Genomic DNA, 17,883 nt, shown 5'->3' with positions numbered 1-17,883 from the left:
AGGAAAGACGGGTCAACGTACATCAGTGGTCCTCCTGGGTCACGCAGCCCCTTCTGAATACTCTGTACGTGTCCCAGTTCCCGCCTTGACCCTTACGACTCCAGTCAACACACAGATCTAGTAGTAACAGCAATGTCTGCCTCATAAGGTTATCGTGAGGATTAAGAGAGAAAAGACACGCGAGGTCATTTGCATAGTGCCTAGCACATAGTGAGCACTCATTAAATGTTATTATGCATCCCCTGTGAACTGGGAATAATAATAGTACCTACGCCTCACGAGACTGTCATATTAAATGTAATGATACATGGGGCGCCTGGGTGGCTCAGCCGGTTAAGCGTCCGACTCTTGATTTCAGCTCAGGTCATGCTCTCACGGTCTGTGGGATCGAGCCCTGTGTCCGGTTCCACGCTGACTTCGTGGAGCCTGCTTGGGATTCTCTCTCTCCCTCTCTCTGACCCTGCCCCTCCCTCTGAAAACAAAAACTGAAAACACATAAATGAGACGAGTCACGTAACTGCCCAGCATGTAATAAGCGCCCAGTAAATGCTAGCTGTTATTGCTGTTATTAATAGCACCAACAGCAGCAGCAGCAATACCGAATAGTGCAGGAAACAAATAATGAAGGCTGAACTAAGGCAGAGACACTGGGGAATCCAAGGAAGGCAGCATATATGCCTGAAATTGTCACTCTGGGGCCCCAGAGGCGGGGGATTAATTTATCAAGAAAGGCCCAGAGACTAGTGCGCGGCCAGTGGGGGTGGGGGGCAGGACAGGTTGCTTGGTCACCAGGCCAGGGCAGGTGATGCCCCGGGAGGTGGCCCCCCTCAAGGCAGGCCCTGTCACCAGGGCTCAATTCCCAGCTCTATTGATCAGGTAGGAACTGTCACTATGGTAGCATCTGGTTGCCACACCTGATGTATTACTTGGGGAGGTGACACGGGCTCTCTGGCTTGTTGTCTTGGAGGAATGCCAGGGCTGCCAGGGGAGGCGAGGGAGGGGCAATGAAGAGAACTTTGTGCTGTATGGGGCCATGCTCCTGTGGGAGGTTAAGCAGGGTCTGCCTCATCCCCATTTCTGTTACCCTGAGAACCCGGGAATCGTCTGCCGTCCGGAAGCGGCCCATCTGACGTGGTGCCGTGCCTTCGCAGGAAGCCCGCTCGGTCTCAGGAGGTCCCCGTGCAAAAAAAGGCCCTCTCCTCTGCTTATCCCAAATGACACGCAACATGAAGACATCAGAAGCCTGCGCTGGGGCAGGAGGAAGGCCCAGAGGTGGCCTAGACACCGAGAAGCCACGGACCAAAGAGATGTCTGAGGTGTGAGGTCGGCAACTCGCTAACAACAACAATACACTTCTATGTACCAGGCCTGTGCTGAGAACTTTGTGGGAATTATCTTATTCATTCAAGAAAAGAAAACAAAACAAAACAAAAAGAAAACAAAAACAAAAACAAAAAAACTACAAGGAACTAAAAGGTAGCTACTCTTTTAACCCCATTACACAGATGAAGAGACTAAAGTTTAGCGAGGCTAAGTGACTTGTCCAAAGTGCCTGGGCCAGGACCCATACCTCTCCACAGAGCCTCATGTACTTGTGATAATACAAAAATAAGCTGCCATTTATTGAGCAGGAATGATGGGGCAGACCCTTGCCCCACATTATGGCTTTGATTCGTTACCTGAACTCTATGAAGTGGGTACACAGGATTAACTCTTTCCACTTTACAGAGCCAAGGCAGCGAGGTGGTTAAGAAACTTTCCAAGACCACACGGCTCGTTCCTAGGAGAGAGGGCAGGGATTTGATCTTCGCCAAGTGATTGCATCTCCCCGCCCTTTAACCTCACACATCCTTCTCTTTTTATCCAGAACGGCTCTTTTGCCAGGGAAAGCCTGAAGACGACTGTAAGAACGTTCCCTGGGCCATTTGTTTTCAATCATCTGATTGCACTACTATGGCCACAGGCAGGGGAGAATTCAGGATCATTACAGATGGGAGACCTGAGGCCTCATACGACCTCGATACCATCTGACTCTTGTGACTGGGGAGAACAGTAAAGAGGAGATGTTGCAGAAAGTGGGTGGAAGTCTTTCACTGAGGGCTCCAACTGAAAAGAGGTTTTTAGAGAAATGATATCCAATGCAAGATCTTGCCAAGAAAGAGGGAAAAAAATGTTTCTGTGCAGCAGTGTTAAGTCCACACACTTCAGTCAAAGTGAAAGTCGGACTCCTGCAAATGGGGTATTACTTTAGGGTTTGAGGATACGCTCCATCCCGTGGGTATATTCTGGAAATGTCTGTGCATGGATGTGTTGTGCTCATGAGCTTAAGGGCTATCAATCCTAGTATGAAGAGTCTGAATTAGCGGATGCAAATATCCCTTGCTGCATGCTTCAAGTTTCATAATGAGAATCAGACAAGGATTTGGATGAACTGGAAATCCAAGAATCCAAGCCAACAAGACTGTTGTTCGCCCTATTTCTGGGCCCTCCCCCTGGCTACCTCCCCTTATCTAATCCCCCATTAGCTGAAGGCATCCTGGAAGTCACTGCTGACCTCTGGTTACCTATAGCCTTTGCACCAGCTTCCGGATGGGATTACGAGAAGAAAAAAATAAGCAGTATGTTTCACATCCCTACGAACTATGAAACCAACAATAGTCACAAGGTCTCTGGAGTTTACTTCTCAAAGCCAGTATGTACTGGTCTGTTACCAATGCACAAAAATCAAAATCTGTTCCCTAGCCCCACCCGTACAGTGATCCATAATAACCCTAACAACATTACTCTGCCAATAAAATGAACGCTCGTCTCTTTCTCGGTGTTTGAGGCTACTCAGATACTTCAGGGTTCAGACTTCACAGCCAAGAAAATCCATTGCTGCATACATCAGCCTTTGGCATCACCGCCTTATTACCACAGGGAACGCTGAATAGCCAAATATGTAAAACCTTGGATTGTGAGGATCTCATTCTGCGAGTGTTCTGCAGGACGAGCAAACATTTCTAATAAATTTTAACTTGACAAACGACCGCTGTCTTGCAATACGAGTCGTACATGACGCCGAACGTCGTCGAACGTCACGTGATCACAACTGAGCCAACGGTTTTTTACATTCGCTTTGATATACTAGTGCTTCAGATTACAAGCATGTTTCCGGAACGAATTATGCTCGCAAAGCAAGGTTTCACTGTAGTTCTGTTTCACCATTCAGGTCCCAGGACCAAACAGACAGACCCACGTTGCTACTCACCAGCTGAATGAACTTGTGCCAATTAGCTGCTCTGAGGCTCAGTTTCTCCCTCTGTGAAATGAGCACACTGATCATACCGACCTGACAGAGTTGTGGAAGGGACCAAATGAGACAACGCATGCCACGAGGGTTTGTGAGGTCCCTGGCACACAGCTCCATCAACGGCTGCTATTTATAAAGAGGAAGATGTGCTATCTCTGAAAGTTTGCCTTGGCGAAGCATCTCTCTGGCTACAATGCCCCCTGCAATGGAGTGAAGGGCTGAAGGCCGAGGCACAAGAAGACAAGTGGGGCATATTGATCCTGACTCCTTTCCTGACTCCTTTCCTGTCAGTGGTCAGAAAGCAGGAGAGTATGGGTGGCTCAGTCGGTTAAGCGTCCGACTTTGGCTCAGGTCATGATCTCGCAGTCCGTGAGTTCAAGCCCCGCATCAGGTGGGCTCTGTGCCGACAGCTCAGAGCCTGGAGCCTGCTTCCGATTCTGTGTCTCCCTCTCTCTCTGGCCCTTTCCCGTTCATGCTCTGTCTCTGTCTCAAAAATAAACGTTAAAAAAAAAAAGAAAAGAAAAGAAAGCAGGAGAGTACTGAGGCAGTGCCTCTGGTTGGAGGAAATCAAATCTGTGAGAAGAGTGGGGGAGGGCTGAGGAGTGGAGAGAAAGCGTGGTGGGGGTTGGGGGAGGTGAGGGCGTAAAAAGCTAAGGTGTTGAAATCCCATCAAGCAAGAGAACCTGCTGCCACTCTGTGAGCTTGATGAAGGGAAGTGAAATAAAAGTTTAAAAAGTCAAAGGAGGGGTAGAACCTTCAAATGGAATTGGAAGGAGAGCTTGGGCAGAAAGGGTCTGAGTTCCGGAAACCACTTTGTCCTTTCTCAGAAATGCTTCTACTGAAGATTTTGCGCCAAAGGGCCTGAAATATGCTCATGACTGAATAACTGGTCAGTTCATCTAGGCCTGCGCTTATTCAGAAGAACACTGCGCTCTCTACTCACTTATGCAGAAACCAGCCCCAAGGAACTAGGTCCAAAAAACCAATCTCCTCCAACTCGGTCTCCTGTTGGAGGTTTCTAAGCCAGAGCTACTGGGAAGCCCGGCCTTTGTCACTTGGGAAAATGGTTCCGTTCTCTCAGGCCAGAAAACCCAAGGGATCCTGCCTCCTGAAAGTTACCACAGGAGGGGGCTACAGCTTTCTCTGAATCTACCTAAGAAGGCAGTTAACACAGATTTCCTGGGTCCGCTCTTGGGAGTTTCAGATTCAGCTGGTTGAGGTGGGGACTCCAACATATGTATTTTTTAACGGGCCCCTTAGTGATTCTGTCACAAAAGCACACTTCGGCTTTGGAGACGAGTATGCTTTCTTTAAGTGGAAGACACTACGGAACAGATCAACTATTCCTAACTATGTCCTCATTTTACACGTGAGGAATCTGAGGCACAGAGACATTTAAGCACTTGTGCAAGGTTGCACAGCTAATTCGAACCCAAACCCGAATTGGAACCCGGGTCTTCTGCCTCTCAATTCACTGGAAGCTCCATTTACTATCTTTGCCTCTCAATGAGATTTTTCCTTTCTACTTTAAGTACCGAGAGAGATGTCCCTCCTGGTACTAATCAAGAGCTAAAAAGCAACACTTCCAGGGCGCCTGGGTGGCTCAGTCGGTTAAGCATCCAGGCTCAGCTCAGGTCATGATCTCACAGTTCATGAGTTCAAGCACCACGTTGGGCTCTGTGCTGACAGCTCGGATCCTGGAGCCTGCTTCGGATTCTGTGTCTCCCTCTCTCTCTGCCCCTCCCCCACTCATTCATTTTCTCTCTCTCTCTCTCTCAAAATAAATAAACTTAAAAAAAATCAATGCTACCTTTGTAGAATATTCAGTAGAAAACAAAACACGTCGATCCCACGTTCTACTAAAAGCATCAAGCACAGTTTTAAAAAGAAAAGAAAATATGGCCTTTCCCCTTATGACCATCCGTAAGGAGAAACAGAGCACATGATTTATGTGTAGAGACCATATTTGTGGCTACGATGCTTCAGTTTTAAATTATTCAGCACTGAAGAGACACCCTAGCTTTAAGAAACGGTATTCGTGAGCTTAACAACCAAACCCATTTCTTTTTCAAGGCCGCAAAGATTAATAACTATATTATCCGACCATCAGTTCCCCTGTGAACTATCCTTCCTCGATTCCAAACCTTTAAAAGAAAAAAAAAACCCAACCAATATTAGATAGGATCTAAAGCCATTTGCCAAATACCAAGATTTTGAGGTAAGTGGCAAACCACACATCATAAATGTCAATAGTTCAAATAATCCAAATTATTCCTTTGGGTACAATAACCCACCCATCTTCTGACAACTCAAAAGCATCCCAGCGATGGGCTGTGTATGGACCATGCTAGGTAAAGTGAATGATGGGTAAGTCCAAAGGGCATTCTTAAATCTCTCAGATTTAAAGGCACCCACGTCCATCCCTAGAGGAGATGAGTTGCCAAATTTTTAGCTAGCAAGTGGTGGGGGTAGGTCAAGAACCCTTTGCAGCAATGGTCCACCCCGAGGGCATTTCTCCTTTCCAGATGGGGCTTCTCAATCTGTAAAATGGGTAACTGCTCTGCCACCCCCAAGGGATTTTAAGGTTGCTACCATAGCTCTAAAACCACACAAGTGACCCCTGTGGTTTTCACCATCTCCTCATCCAAAGACCCTACCCATGGCCTAAAGCAAACACCAAATCCCCCATGACCCGTGACCATAGTATCTGGGTTTTGGCAGAAAAGAGATACAAGGAGAGGAAGCAAGCCCAGGCAGAGTGACGGGAAAAGCCACACCTGTACGTGTTCGCCACTGTTCCCTTCGCAGAGGGTGACATCACTGTTTATTTCTGTTAGAATAACTCCTCGTGGGAGGGCCTCAAACTTGCCCTCTTTGCAGGAAGTCAGGTTGGAGAGAAGCTGACTCCTACTCAGCACTCGGCCTCTGGAAAATTCTGGAACCAATCTAGCTGACCTCAGAGGTCAGTGAAGATGCAGCAGTGGCTTTTTTCCCCAAGTGTCTTACAAGGTAGATCTCTAAAGTCGATTTGCCATTGGCCACTGTTGCCGCTGCTGCCAGCAGAAATGACCCTGAATGGCCATTCATTTCACAGTGAATTTAGAGGGACCTGATGCTGGAAAATGCATTTGGACATAGTTTGAGTTGGAAATGAATTAAAAAGCATGTTTGCTTAAATAATTGAAGATGAAACATGTATTATACGTGTTTTGTGCGCAGTTAGGGATTTCTGCACCAAGCCTTTCCTGGTGCCAAACATGAATTCTTGCCTAACACTTGATGTAAGAAGTAAAATCTTGGGGCTCCTGGGTAGCTCAGTCAGCTGAGTGTCCAATTTCAGCTCAGTCATGATCTCAAGGTTCATGGGTTTGAGCCCCGCATCAGGCTCTGTGCTGACAGCTCAGAGCCTGGAGCCTGCTTCGGATTCTGTGTGTGTGTGTGTGTCTCTCTCTCTCCCTCTACCCCTCCCCTGCTTGGGGTCTCTCTCTCTCTCTCTCAAATAAATAAATGAACATTTAAGAAAAGAACTCAAATTTTTTTTCAGAAGGCATCAGGAAGAGAAGCAAAGTATACTTTTATACAGTATGGTTGGAGTGTAAATTGGTGTAAAAAAAAAGAAAGAAACGAAAAGAAAAGAAACGAAAAGAAAAGAAAAGAAAAGAAAAGAAAAGAAAAGAAAAGAAGAGACTTCAGAGAGCAATTTGGCAGTATCTAGGAAGGAAATTACCTGAACAAAGTCGGTCCTAGGAATTTATCTTAAGGAAATAATGAGCCCTATGCATATGATACAGTCCAAGGATATTCACTGTGGCATTGTTTGAGTGCTCATAAAAGAAGAGAGTGCCAATTAGGGTTTTTCAAATCTTAAACTTTTCTGTACAATGGAAGACACTAAAATCCAAGTGAAAAAGTAAACAAACTGCTTAATATATTTACAACATAGATAACAGCTGGCTGCTATCTGTAATATGCAAAGAAATTGCAGTTATCAAAATGAGAAAGAATGACTAAATAGAAAAGGAGGTAAATGATATGAAATGGCAACACAGAAGAGATACAGATGGCCAGTAAACATACAAAAAGGTGTTCAACCTCTCTAGTACTAAAAAAAAAAAAAAAAAAAAAAAAAAAGCAAAGATGGGCACCTGTGTGGCTCAGTCGGTTAAGCGTCCGACTTCAGCTTGAATTGTGATCTCACGGTTCATGAGTTCGAGCCCCGCATCAGGCTCCGTGCTGACAGCTCAGCGCCTGGAGCCTGCTTTGGATTCTGTGTCTCCCTCTCTCTCTCTCTGCCCCTACCCCTGCTCATGCTCATGCTCTGTCTCTTTCTCTCTCAAAAATAAACAAATGTTAAAAAAATCTTTTTTTAAAGCAAAGAAAATGAGGGTTTTTTTTCAGCTACCTCATTGTCAGAGATTCAAAAGATCAAAAGTATCTGACATTGGTGAGGAAGAGCATAGAGAAATGGCCATTTTTGGTGGGAATGTAAGTCACTATAGCCTTCCTGGAGGGAAATTTTGGCAAGCTTTATTAAAATCAAGGACATGCAGACCTAACTCTGTGAACCAGCAGTTTCACTACTAAGAATGTATTCTATAAAAACACTTGCAATAGGGGCGTCTGGGTGGCTCTGTCAGTTGAGTGTCCAACTCTTCATTTCAGCTCAGGTTGTGATCCCAGGGTCATGGGATCCAGCCCCGAGTCAGGCTCCATGCTTGAGATTTTTTCTCTCTCTCCCTCTGCCCCCCTCTCATGCTCTCTCTCTCTCTCTTAAAAAATAAAAATAAACACGTGCAGTAGTATGCTGAGATTCATGTAAAAAGAAGTATGCTGCACCAATATTTAATATTTTTTTAAAAAATCAGATATAATATAAAAATTCATCAATGAGAGTTGGATTAAAGACATTATGTCACAACCATATAAAACAGAGTACTATGCAGCTATTAACAAGAATGAAATAGCTACATGTACCCTGGCAGGAAAAGACCTCCAGACATAAGAGTTCTATGAAAAGCATGTTGCAGAACAGTATGCAGAGCACTGGTCACATCTTTTATTATTTTATGCGCCTGAATCCCTATGTGAATATTCATAAAAACACGCACAAAATGCTACATACCAAACTGTGAACATGGCAGGGATCAGTGCTGGAGAGGCCAGGAACATTCTATTTGATATTTCTATTTTTACAAGCATGAGCATGTATTATTTTGATCAGAAAAATGCTTTTTTTAAACAAGAAGTGAGGCAAGCTGTGCCACTCCCCCACAATCTCCCAGCCTCTAAAAATGTCCTCTTCAAGGACGTGGTGTTCCTGCATCTAAGACAATTTCTAATACGCTAACCATGAGCTCTTGCTATTTAGGAGTTAAACTAGGTTAAGAAACACTGGAGAGAAGCAAAAGGGATGCCCCATTCTTTTAGAAGAGTTGTCTTTCATGCTATTATGGTGTAACTGACATCCTTTCTAGAACGACCTCTGTCTCCCATTCTTTCAAATCTCCCGCCCTTCTTCCTGCCACGCCTCCTTTGCCGGCACTTTTTCCTAAGGTTGGGAGAAGGGGACTCATTCATTGTAATCCCTTTTCTATTTTCACCTCAAGAACTGGCTTCAATCCCATTATTCCATCCTAAAGAAATTCCACACCAATGTCCCCGTTCCCCAGTCTATTCAGCACAAGGTTTATCCCAGTATTTCCAATTCCCTCCAACTTAAGGTTGACAAGTCCAAATCTGAGAATCTTTAGTGTTCGGGGAGTGTCTACAAGTGACCCTAGGCTGTGTACCAACAGCTGTAGCCAGCAGAGCGAGAACCCACCACCTAGACGGCCCTGAAATTATGTGCACATGCTAGTGGATGTGGGCCCTTTTCGGGGGGAGGGAGGGCTCAGTGGCTTTCATCACACGTTCAAGGAGCTCATTGGTCCACAAAAAAAGTTAATAACCACCAAGGAAGAGGGACTTGCATGGGTGAATCATCCACTGAGTATCTATGCAGAACACCCAGTCCTGAGGTTTCCAGCTGGTTGCTTGGCTTGGTGGATCAGACAACCATACACTCAAGAGGAATGGAAAGAGAGAGACAGGGGAAGCATAGCCTTTTAGTGCTCCCCTAGAAACCTGTTCCTCTGCTAAAGCTGCCACACAGAGCCCACACACAACCCAGACGTGGACGTGACCTTCAAGTCCCACTGAGCCAACCCACACTCCCCTGAAGCACACAAGAAGACAGCCAGGTCTAGTGGAGAGAACGTTAGGAGGCAGCAGATCTGAGTTTCAGCCTCTAGAAGGACTTCTGTTCTGTCACACGGTAGCTGTGTGATCTTAGACAACTCACTCCCCTTCTCCCGCGTTTTTCTCATCCAAACAGAAGCTTTGCACCGGATGAACTTCGAAAGGCACTTGGTGCACTACCATTCTATGAGTCTCCCCTACTGGACAGATGTTGCCACTAAAGTTTCCAGAACAGAGAAGGACTTCACTCTCACCGTCCAGTGTCACAGTCTTAAAGTCACAGCCTTTCTTCTCATGACCAACCTAAACCCTTCTTATTGCAACCGAAGCTTGTTGCTTTCATGCGGAGCACGGCTGGTCTGCGTCCAGAGCACTGCAGAACGGGTAACCGAAGGCATCAGCCTCCACCCCAAACTGGGTTTGCAGTGATTATCAGCTGTGAATTCACAAGATCCGCACTCTTCTTTCAAGGCAGCTCATAGGGAATCAGAAAGGGTCAATAGTGACATGAGTGCTTTTTCTTCTGCCTGTCAATTTCCTTAAAGATGGTCACGCCTTCTTATTGACAGCATAGACAAGGCACTGGGGCCACTGAACGTGAACCCTGCAGCGGCTGTTTCCAAGATGGCCCCTTAGAACTACTTCTGTAAGAAAAGGAGTCTGAAAGCTAAAAGCAACTTTCCAACTAAACTTAATTCCCATCTCTAGGGTTCTCTGGTCAGCAGGGTGTGTTCAAATTGATGGGATTTTTCTTACGGCTATACTGATGATACCTCTGGCCCAGGAAATTAAAGGCCACACTGAAATTCTCAGGATGTGAAAGGAAGTAAGCACAAAGAACTGAGTCACCCAAGGTTGAATGAGGATAGGTCTTTCCAGTCAAAGCAAAGCAGAGAACTGAAGCAGTCTGCCCAACAGTGCAACAGAAGAGCAAAATGTGGGCCTGAATTATCAGGATCATTGCCTTCATTCTGCACTTCCCTTTCGTAATAACTTTGAGTTTACATACAGCCTTTCTTCTATGGAGCTCAAAATACTTGCGGAGATGGTATCTTAGTTGCCATCACACAGACGGTGAGGGCACTGATTATTATCAGCCTCATTTTACACACCAGGGGAAGGAAAGCCTAAAAGGGTGAAGCAAGTCATCCGAGTTTACCCAGCAAGGTACCGACAGCCCCCGAGCTTGGCGGGAAATGCTCTTGCTCGAGGTTGCCCGAAGAATATTCTTCTCAATAGCAGTCTGGCCAAATGCTTGTTGCAACACCACATTCTGTGGGCAAAAACATCTGGATAATGCTGCATAGTCTATTCTCCTGGGGAGTCACAATATACATTTGCCTGGTAAAGGCTTTTAAAAGCCCTGAAGTAAACAAACCTGTTTTTGTTTGAGCAAGAATTTCCCAAATTTAACTTGACCAAAAAACTCTGTGTATGTCTGACACTGGGAAGTGCTCGTCCAGCCACTAGACTTATCTGAGTACCTACACAGCAGACAGGTCCATTCATTTCCAGCTCAAGCTGGCGGGGGGGGGGGGGGGGGGAAGGTTCTTAGAGATCCCGCCTGCTACTTTCTGGTATCAATGCCAGTGAACAGAGGACCTTAATGCATCCAAAGGACCCTGGGCCATCATTTCCTCTGCCTCGGGGCATTGGCCAGGCTAGGGGGGGGAAGTCAATTCAAGCTCAACCACTTCTGCGGGCATTCCTTTCAAACAGAACCAAGGGCTATTTTTGGTCTTCATTTAAGGGAGGAGGTGCTCAGGATGCTGGCCCAAGCCCTCAGAGCCCACAGTCTTGACTAGCATAATTTTGTGCCCATCAGGCACTTCCGGCAGAAATCATTAATCTCTTAGGTTCACTTCCGATGCCCTTTATCAGCCCATGCAATCGGCACCACCCAATAAAACAGGAGACTCAGAATGTGCCCCCCCTCCTGCTCAACTGCATGAGTGTTCAAGTCAGTCCTCATATATCCATTTCTAACTATGTACCTAACATACAAGACAGAAATCCTCTGCTGTTATTAATTACCAGTGACACCACTAACAGTATCTAAAATGTAAAAAGTCCCTGAAGACCCTGTCCTGGTTAATTTGTATTTAATACACAACCCAAATGATAAAAGATAACAGACAATGGATTTCATATTTATCACCACCATTTCCATGCTTTCAATGTTCAGTGTTTACTAATCACCCACACCATGAGGGAAAGTACCCACAATGAAATTGGTTAAGTTTCTGTGCAAAAGGTACATGCAACGCAGGTGTGTCTGTCTTTATCCATCCATTGGCTATACAAAAAAAAAAAAATCTGTGGAAATGGATTTTTGGTAAAAATATTCACTGTAAAGGTCAGAGGGGCACTGTTATTTAAGATGATCTGATTATGAAGCCTTTTGTAAAGCAACAAATTCTGCGATGTGACTACTGTCCATCTATGTCATTTGCCTGGGAAATACATACTTCCAAGCAGCAGATTTGCTTAAAGCAGAACACTAATATTTATAAATGAGCTGGACATTTCTTAAGATGGGGGGATGTGCTGATCTTTATCAATCTGCAATACCGGCTCCTTCTGGATTCATCATGAATCGCTATCCCAATCCAGACAGACTCACTCTGACTTTGTTGAGAATGTGACAGTAATACTTCTGAGGACTCCCTTGCAGTCTTACTTAACTATGACCCTCCACCTTTATACATGCTGTTCCTTCAACTTAGCCACCTGGTGAATTAATTCTTCAAGACTCACGCAAATGTCTCCTCCCCCACAAAGCCTTTCTTGATCATGCCACCCACCCCTAGGCAGGCACCCCTTCTCTGTGCTCTCGCAGCACTCTATCTCTTGTCATACTCTACTGTAATCATCTGCTTACACACCCTATCTTGCCTACAAGACTGTGCACTCCTTGAGAGCTGAGATGATGTTTTATTCATTTATTCATTTATCTACTTCCAATACCTAACATTACTACTGGCACATAGCAGGTGCTTAATAAATGTCGGTTGTTTGAGTGAACGATCACTACCCTTAGCTGGGCATTTTTGGTCCCTGAAAAATAATGCTCTATTAAAACCTCAAATAACATGTACAAGAGAAGGTCTAGCAGGTGTGTTCATTTTTGTTGATTTCTTCTTTCTTTGATGAAAAAAAAAAGACCATATCAATTCACATCTTATGGTTCAAGGAGAAAAAGAAATCCCACTGAACGAAATTCACTACTAATACAGAGGAGCATCTAGTATGTTCGTTTTTCTCCAAACGTAGCTGCTACATCCTAGCTGAAAAGTAACATCACTGCAGTAAAGAAGACATGAGCATCCACTAATTAAAGGGGTGCAGGGAGAGGCACTGCAGGATCACTCTAAGAGCTTTGGATCCTCATTGGCTAAGAGAGGGAAGCCTGCTAAGAAAGTTGGGCGTCTTTGGGGGAACAATAATGATGGCCAGTAGGACTTGGTCAACCTGGCTGGAAATTCCACAACCAGAAGTCCTAAGCGACAGCCCCACGCTGGGGGGATTTCCATCACTTTGAAACCATCATTACCCTTCTAGTGTGGGCAGAACAGGTTGGACCTGATCTGCTTGCCTGTTACTGCAATCTGGCTTGGCATGGGATGATACCCAAAGACATGTAATGCCAGGAGTAACCCAGCCCCATGGCGCAGACACACACGCGCACACACGACACCCCACGCTCCAACTCATACTCACTGCATCCCACACAAAACCCACACCATCTCCCCCCACACACACAGGCCACCGCATTCCCGTGTGCCCAGTCACACACGCAGGGAGTGCCCCCTCGCATTCTCTCACTTCCCCAGTGTGCCCGGCCCACACCCCACACCGCCGGCAGACTGCAGCCTAGCCTGGAGCTGGAAGCTGGTGCGGACTGGTTTTTGTTGTATGTAACAAAGCCCCATGCACCCAGGTGCCCCGCTGGATCGGCTCCATCCATCTCTCCCCGCCCCCATCCACGAGCTCCCAGAACAAGAGAAAGCTCAGCTCTGGGAAGTGGATGCGGGGAGTGGGGGTGCAGAGAAAGAGAGCTTGAGGGGTGGGCGGGGGGCGGGAGTGCGGGCAGCTTCAGGGCGCCCTCGCCACGAAGCCAGAAGGACGGCCAACTGCCAAAGGACCGGGGCTGCCCTCCCAGCCCATCGCACGCCGTCGATGCCTAGAAAAAGACCCAACGCGGAGAGATAATCGCCCCCCACGCCCGCCGCGTGCCCTCCCGGCGGCTCCTGGAGCCAGCGGCGCTCCGACTGCCCGCAACAAAGCGTCCCCCGCACAGACCTGTTCCAGGCTCCCCGGGCGGCCCGAGCGCAGGCGGCCGCTGCTGAGGGTTCTGCCCTTCGCCGCGGCGGACGGGAGGAGGAGCAGGAACTGGGGGAGGAACGAGGACGAGAGGGGAGCGGAGACCGCGGTGGCGGTGGCGGCGGCGGCGGCGGCGGCGGCAGGAGGAGGAGGAAGAGGAGGAGGAGGAGGAGGAGGAGGAGGAGGAGGAGGAGGAGGAGGAGGTTGCGTCTGCGGCTGCCGCCGAGGATGCTCGCGCGGGAGGCAGGGCGGTGCGCTCGGGGCGTGGGCTCACGTGCGCCCCGCGGCCCCGGGCTGCGCGCGCGGCTGGGTGTGTGAGAGCATCTGGGTGGGTTTGGACTGTGACTATTCCAATTCCGACCTAGTGTGGAACTTGTGGTTCCTGCAGCCAGGCGGAAGTGAAACCCTTTCACTCTCCCAAGCCTGATGGTGTCGACCCTGGCGATGGGGGTTGGGGGTGAGGGAGCGAGGGCGGGGAGGAGGGGTTCGGGACCAGGGCTCCGGGCCTGCCATTAATGTCTGCACCCCTTCTTTCAGTCTTCTTTCTGAGCGCCGGTGGCTTGCTGCCGCACACATCTCTGGAAAGCCTATGGCCAAAGAGAATAACAGAAAGAGACCCAGAGGCTGAGGACAGTCACCATCCACATCACATTGTATTGAGTGAGCGCTCACGTCGTGCTGGGCTGGCTGTCTGCGCCACCCAGAAGGCAATTTTCTGTCCTAATTTGGGATTGACTTTCGTGAGTTGAGGTGCCCATAACTTCATTGCAAGATCTACCTACATCCCACCTTTCCTCCTGGCTGATTCCATTGTAGTAGCTCTAGGAGTGGCACATTCAGTTTAGATGAGAACGAGACTGGTTTTCTGGAGATCACTCGGTTGAAGATCATCTTGGATCCAGCTGGAGACCCCGTTTGCATTCGGACACCTAAAGCTAACATAAGGGGAAACCGATTGTGAGAAGCACAACTTTGCCCCATGAGGCAATCCTTGGTGAACCCCTTGCTTAGAGCCCTGCTGAGGGTCTTCCTGCCGGTAACTTTTTGAGAATTTCACTTCATCTTGCCTCTGGCTTATCCATGCAGAGTACTTTGGGACTTACAAAGCACTTCATAGTAATGGGACCCCTACCATATCACCTCTGTGAATTAGGCAACGAAAATATCATCATTCGTATTTTACACATGAGGAAACAGATTCAGCAAGATTAAGTGGTTTTGCCTAACATTACAGGCTAAGAAGTGGCAGGTCCAGAATTAGGACCTAGTTCTTCAGATTTCCAGGTCAACGTTCTTTTTTAAAATTACATTCTGGGGGCGCCTGGGTGGCGCAGTCGGTTAAGCGTCCGACTTCAGCCAGGTCACGATCTCACGGTCCGTGAGTTCGAGCCCCGCGTCGGGCTCTGGGCTGATGGCTCAGAGCCTGGAGCCTGTTTCCGATTCTGTGTCTCCCTCTCTCTCTGCCCCTCCCCCATTCATGCTCTGTCTCTCTCTGTCCCCAAAATAAATAAAAAACGTTGAAAAAAAAAATTAAAAAAAAAAAAGAAAAAAAAAAGAAAAAAAAAATTACATTCTGGGGTGGGGGGGGTGGATTCCCGGGTGGCTCAGTTGGTTGGGTGTCCAACTTTTGGTTTCCGCTCAGGTCATGATCTGACGATTTTGTGGGTCAGAGACACAAGTCCGGCTCAGCTCTGACAGTGTGGAGCCTACTTGGTATTCTCACTGTCCTGCTCTCTCTGCCTCTCCTCCACTCATGCTGTCTCTGTCTCTCTCAGAATAGAATAGAATAGAATAGAATAGAATAGAATAGAATAGAATAGAATAACATCTCAGAAAAAAATTTGAAATTCACTTATTGATCTCCAGGTTGGAGGTGAATGGTTTAGTGCCTTCACTAAGTTGAAATTGTTAACTAAAATTATATTTTGAAAAAGTTACTTTCAGTTAGATTGATACATTCAGGTGCAACTCACAAGTTAGCAGGTGAAAAAGAGTGACTTTCAGGTCTCAGTCTCCCATCAGCAGACATAATTATTCCTTTGATTCTGTTGCCAGCTCCTGTAAGTGTACTTTGAAACAAAGAGACAGAAAGGACAATAGAAGGAGGGTTTATTTGAACTTCCTAGGGTGATAATCTAGTGAATGTTTCCTCCACATGCTAGATATGCATCCTCTAAGTTATGAGAGTGAATCATTGTTTGCCACCAAGGGAGAAAACCTGTCTCCCACACAGCAGCCCGGGCAGTCCCAGGAGTGTACAGATGGATGTCAGGCAAAAGAAGCAGGCTAGTGCAGCAAGCAAAAGCTCCACTGTAGACCCAGACTCAGTTATCAACAACCCGCCTGTAAAATAGGCATAGAGGCGTGAGAACAAAATGGAGGGACACAAGCGCCTGACACAGAGCGAGGCTCAATAAATGACGGGTGTTATTATTCGAGAAGAGCGACAACTGCATTAATGGGTCTTTCTCCGTTAAAAGCAGAAGTCCTTGGGGCGCCCGAGTGACTCAGTCGGCTAAGTGTCCGACTCTTGATTTTGGCTCAGGTCATGATCTCATGAACTGTGAGATCGAACCCCACATTGTGTTCCACACTGGGTGTGGAGCCTGCTTGGCATTCTTTCTCTCCCTCTCTCTGCCCCTCCCATTCTCTCTCTCTCTCTCTCTCTCTCTCTCTCTCTCTCTCTCAAAATAAATAAATAAACTTGAAAGAAAAAAAGGCAGGGGATGCCTGGGTGGCTCAGTCGGTTAAGCATCTGAGTCTTCATTTTGGCTCAGATCATGATCTCCCAGTTTGGGAGTTCGAGCCTGGCATTGGGCTCCATGCTGACAGTGTGGAGCCTGCTTGGGATTCTCTATCTCTCCTTCTCTCTCTGCCCCTCCTCTGCTCATGCCTTCTCTCTCAAAATAGCTAAATAAACTTTTAAAAAAGGCAGAACTCCTTTATTACTAGGAGGCCTTCCACATCTAGAGAACATGGATAAAAAGATTTTTTTTTCCTCCAGGATAGGAGAGATCAAGGTGTAGTGATGGTAGGTAAGCATGATAAACAAATAGAGATGAAGAGTTTTCTGTAACTCCTGAGGACCAGCATGGAACTGAGAGAAGAAGACCCGAAGCAGATGATGAGGCCATTTAGGATCTAGCAGGGGATTGTGACCCAGATTCTTGCTACTCATGGTCAGATTGGGGGTCGATGCCTGCTAGCAGTTTTGGAACAATGTACATGATTTACTCAAAAGGGTGTTTTGGCTCCTCTAAACAAGTTCCTGTTTTTCAAAAGACCTAATAAACAACTCCGTTCAGAATATATCAGAAATACCTGAATCTGATGTTCAGCCAGGGACTCCCTGTTCTGATTTGGTACCAAACAGAGACTATTCTTATTTGAGCCTCGCCAAGCACAGAGAGGTTGACTCATAACCATGCTCAGAGCCAAACTGCAGGAAAATTGTGAAGGAGATGACATCTGTCCCTGACACCCTTCTAGTCCCTCTGTGTTGCACCCTTTCCTTCCCACTTCTGATTGCTGGACGTCAGAACCCCTGCCTTTCCTAACCAGGAAAAAGTGACCTGACCTGCGCACTTACAAGGAAGTACCTTTGCGTGCTTCTCTTCTCAGAAGGGGGATGAGCAGCAGAAGACAACGCAAAGCTCAATGGCACTGATCACGGATGGTAGATGTTGGGGCATCCTGGGTAGTAAAAATACCTTGGATGCCCTCAAATCATCTAGTTTTCCTCTCACAAGTCATTTTTCTCCTAACAGCCACTTCAAACAAGACAAACGTGTAGAATGGTCTGTGTGATGCCAGGCACCTAAAACTGGAAATGATATTAGAGGTATGAGACTAGGCTGGGGGTAGACAGAGTCCAGGTTGCTCCCCCAATCCCTTTCTTGATTATCGTGGTAAGAGCATTTAATGGGAGACCCACCCTTTTGTCACATTTTTAAGTGTACAATACAGTATTGTTAATGATAGACACAATGTTGTATAGCAGATCTCGAGAATTTAATCATCCTGATCATTGA

The 17,883-nt window shown here is 46.8% G+C and overlaps 1 protein-coding gene across 3 annotated transcripts in view; it reads right to left on the bottom strand.

Annotated features, from left to right (window-relative positions):
* The window catches only part of PAK3 (p21 (RAC1) activated kinase 3), a 255,827-nt gene extending 241,827 nt beyond the window's left edge, over positions 1–14,000 (bottom strand). For all 3 annotated transcript variants that reach the window (XM_058714311.1, XM_058714316.1, XM_058714317.1), the window contains exon 1: positions 13,832–14,000. The gene's annotated coding sequence lies outside the window, so the exon portion shown is untranslated. The remainder of the gene's footprint in view (positions 1–13,831) is intronic.
* Between the last annotated feature and the right edge of the window lie 3,883 nt (positions 14,001–17,883).

The sequence above is a fragment of the Neofelis nebulosa genome, chromosome X, assembly GCF_028018385.1.
Source record: "Neofelis nebulosa isolate mNeoNeb1 chromosome X, mNeoNeb1.pri, whole genome shotgun sequence".
NCBI classification, from domain to species: Eukaryota; Metazoa; Chordata; class Mammalia; order Carnivora; family Felidae; genus Neofelis; species Neofelis nebulosa.
This window is presented reverse-complemented; position numbering and strand designations above follow the sequence as displayed.